The sequence below is a fragment of the Apium graveolens genome, chromosome 6 (assembly GCF_009905375.1).
Source record: "Apium graveolens cultivar Ventura chromosome 6, ASM990537v1, whole genome shotgun sequence".
Taxonomy (NCBI): Eukaryota; Viridiplantae; Streptophyta; class Magnoliopsida; order Apiales; family Apiaceae; genus Apium; species Apium graveolens.
Window position 1 is genome coordinate 118,504,108 of NC_133652.1, and position 4,354 is coordinate 118,508,461.

The 4,354-nt window shown below is 30.4% G+C and overlaps 1 long non-coding RNA gene across 2 annotated transcripts; it reads left to right on the top strand.

The window, feature by feature from the left end:
* The first annotated feature begins 1,804 nt into the window (after positions 1–1,804).
* Positions 1,805–3,338, top strand: LOC141668967 (uncharacterized). 2 transcript variants are annotated; one of them, XR_012553289.1, is made up of 3 exons: positions 1,805–2,077; positions 2,160–2,365; positions 3,018–3,338. It is a non-coding gene; the product is annotated as an uncharacterized LOC141668967 (long non-coding RNA). The 2 variants fall into 2 exon arrangements; XR_012553288.1 differs by lacking the exon at positions 1,805–2,077 and having other exon boundaries at positions 2,086–2,365.
* The last annotated feature ends 1,016 nt before the right edge of the window (positions 3,339–4,354 follow it).

A 4,354-nucleotide genomic window follows, 5' to 3' on the forward strand; every position in this document is an offset into this window, starting at 1 on the left:
AGTCGGGTTCAGAGTTTAGAGTTTTAGGTTTCAATACAGTAGAGTTTGGAGTCTTCTCAGTTGGGTAATAGTAATTAGGGGCTTGGAGTAGATTAGAATTCTAGTAATTATGTGCCAGGATCAAATTAGGGTTCTAGTTGAAATTTGGGGTTTCTTCTCAATCGACTTCAGAGCTTGTAATTAGGGCTTTCTTCTCAATCTAGTTGTCGCAGCTTTCTTCTTGAAAAAAATTAAGCTTTAGAGCTTGGAATTATCGGGTATCCTCTTCTCTGATTTGTATGCTCTTATTTTGATCTAAACAAAATTTGGAAACATCAATCAGAGTCAAGTTTCTGATGTTTCACCTCTTTGTATATTTCATCAATCTTTATCTATTATTTTACATCAAAATTTTTCCTTTTATTCAAGAGGTTTTATGGAAAAGTATTTATTATAAAAGCCTATATCCTTTCACTATGCATAAATTTATGTGGTATTAATGAATATGAGATTTACTTGTAATGAAAAATGTTTCGAAGAGACTTTTTTTTCATTTAGTTGCAACTATGTCATTATTTATGATTTTGAAGTTGCTCTAATTGTCTTCTCTAATCAGGGACGCCTTTATGAATATGCTAATAAAAGGCACGTTGATCATCTAAGATTTTTTAATTGGACCATCATTTAATTTCGACATATTTGTTAGGTTGAGATGCTTGTTAATTAGTTTATGTACTTCCGTTTTCCCTGTGCCGATTGTGTCTGGAAATCGGAATCAATCAGGGAGTTGAGATTGATCAGAGTAAGACTAGCATACTAAAATAATGACAGGAAGTTACAACCGTCTAAAGCTCTGGTTCATATTGTTTGGATTCAACTTCCTTGGACTCTTAAGCTTGTTTGCGGCCTCCCTACTAGCACATGCCCAAAGAATGGATATTGAAGTTCCCCTCATCTTTTACATACCTTCACTTAATCTTTCCTCTGTTGCATTAACGTTAATTGATCATCGTCAACCTTTCGCTATAAAGACTTTTACATGATAATAGTCTGTATTCTGCAAGCAGCTTGCCGCAATTATAGATATATTTATTTTTAAAAATATATTATTAATGGAGGTACTGAGGAATTATGTGCCTCTTAGTTATATAGTGATGAACATGCCAAACCCATTATCGTATTTATATGAATTTGGAAGATCTAAAAATATCTGTTATTTTTTCATTATTTTTATCTGGTTGAATATTATAAAACAACATGATATTTAGACTTTCATTATATACACAGTTGGTTCTTTTGGAATCATGAACAATTATACCTTCCTACAATTGTTAACTTCTATGAAAATACTAGTAACCTAGTATGAAAACACTTGCTAGATGAGGTAATTTAACATGACCCACAAGTGAATTTTTATGTTAAATGAACTTAGAATCATATTTCTGTGAATGTTCTTGCATTGAATATTAGTAATACATCATTGTGTTGTTAAAGTTATAGGCGGTACATATAAAATTTTAAGTATATTTCGTTAACCAATTACATAGTAGACTTGTTTAGTTCTTGTCTATCCTCTAGCAGCCTTTCCTGCTTTATCTATAAAGGACTGGTTAAATCATTTCATGAATTTCTTTAATTCAAAATCATTTTATGTAAAATGCTATATTTGATTACTTCTGATTATGAGAAAAGTTAGTGTTGGATTTGTGAAGTCTTTTTCACCCCTAACTACATGTAGACAGTGGCACTAGCATGAATTGATAACATCACTTTCTAAAGGTTCTCATCCATATTTTGTTACATAATTGGATAACCTTGATGAGCAGTTGTAATATTTGTTAAACTATTTTAATATATGTAACTATACAAATGGAACACTGTTTCATTATTTATATTTTCTTACTGCATTGCCCTTTATAAAATGTTAATACTTTTAATAAAGAATAATATTTGAAATTTATGTAGATAGACGATACTAAGATAAATTGACATCTTCCTAGCAAACCTTGTGACTATGTAGCAGCCTATATTCCAGCTTCTGGCTTTTAATAGCCATATGTCCACATGATTAATGATTAGCGGTTTCCTATTGTACTTGGTATTTTTTGTTCTTTTTTCATATGTAATCTTTATGTTAAATGGTTAACAACATGCCTTTGCTATATGTTCTCACATTGTAGACAAGAACAATGATGAAAAGCCAAAACAGAGTACGCGAGCCAGAAATTTCTGGATGCTGGTAGAGCAATGTGGACAAATTTTAAAAAATGGGATGCCATAGATATATGTATATGGATATGGCGTATAAATTCACTTTCCTGAGCTTGCGACTGATTGAAGGAATTTCAAATTATGTATTTTTTAAAGGCAACCTTGTTTCTAACAGGTATTTAGCATTTTCATATGTTATTATGAGAAAACTCTATGAAGCTCGCTCATACATAACATGTCGAGCTATTAGCTACTACATCGGTCATAAAATCAATTAAATTTGCATATAGATCCATGATTCCAGGTAATTTAATCATTGTTATATTTTAGGGGCTCATTATTTTGTTATTTCTGAACATTTTGAACCATTTAGATGATATGACTTTTGCCTAATGCATGACAAAGTTTAATAAAGAATTTCCCTTAGGTTAACTTTCATGCCTAATGTCTTGCCCAGAATTTCTTACAGATTCTATATATGTTGTCAAAATAATGTATGTTCCAAGATAATCTAACATCATTTCTGATCATCAAACTATGTCCTAATAACTTATCTGTCATTTGCATCTGTAGTTAAGCTCTATTATGATCGACCTTGATTTTTCTTAGCTTTATGAGTTTATTTTTTTATAAACCTGTTTCAAAAAATTTTGTACTTCTATACCTGAACATAACTGATTCCATCTATAGAACTGTAGGGCCAAGCGATATGTTCATATTACACAATATATGGGATATACAACTATGGTCCTACTTTTAAATATGAACACCCTTTGTTGGAAATTCGTATATATATTGTACAAAATTTGTTATGTTATCCAAGTCAGATCCATCAAGCTTCCCCCCGTCTCCTTCAAAGTCGCCGCGGGTTCCTGAATCTACAGGAAAAGTTGATACTACAAGCCCAAAAAGATACAAGTGGTTAGACTGCTGAAGAATGACATACACGTGTTAAGGCTGCTAAAGAATCACCTGAATCTCTCTCACCTTCTCTATCACCACGAGCGGGTCTTTGACATAGTCGTTCTGGTTTAATCAAATTCCATTTTTGCGGTTCTATACTCTTTTCTTTGCTGCCGAGGATGTTGTTTTTAAGTTAAATATGTATTCAAATTCTAATATTGCAAGTAGATTTAGATTTTATTACATTTGAAAAGTTACAAAATATAATCAATATATATTTTTATGTTGGTAAAAATATAAAAATTTGTTACAATAAATACAAGAGTGTTACACTAGATACAAAAGTGTTCATAAAAATGATACAATAAGCTATAAATATGTTATCAAAAAAAATTATTATTTTATAATATTATGTTACAACAACAAAAATGATGTTGCAAAAGAGTTTATTGCAACATATTTTTTGGTGTTACTAAAGATTTATGGATGTTGCAATAGAACTATGGTTACACCGGTTTGGTGTTACCATATATATTGAAAGTATAGCTATAGGGGTCTATGGTTATATTTTTACCTATGTTACCAAAAGTTAAAAAATTTTTACCATAGACCCATATTATAGCATGAGCAAATCAAACACCACCAAATTTTCAAAAAGTATAATCGTAGCCCAATTTTTTATTTTAGGTAAAACTTTTTGACCATTTTTACCTTTTTTGGGTGTTGCTAAAGGCCATATATGGTGTAGTATATATCCATTCACATTGATTTAACATTTGATAAAACGACAAATATGATAGATCACATGAGTTGATAAAAGATTCAGTTTGAATATGAAAGTCAAGACAAATAACTTTTTACTTCGAAATCTCAAAGATAAAGAAATATCTTATTTTCATACTAAGCACACTAGAGGGATTAAACCAGCATGTTGTCACAAGATAAAAATCTCCAAATATGTTGTCACATATGAAAAATAATGAAGAAGCAATTCTACTGGACCTAGACAATAAGAATATATCATACTCCAGTATAATTGTAAACTTGGTGATCTATAATTCAAGTGTAGCGGTGTTTTGCAGCAAGAAATATAAGTGAGTTGTTTTGGTGTTATTGGGGTTTATCTTTCTTAATAACTAGGGAGATTTTATTTTACAACAATGTTCTAGTGACTTCTTATATTAATAGGACAACCTATTTGAACCTTATTTTTAAGGCACATCTTTCTTTATTCTAAATTATATTTTATAATAAATTTTTA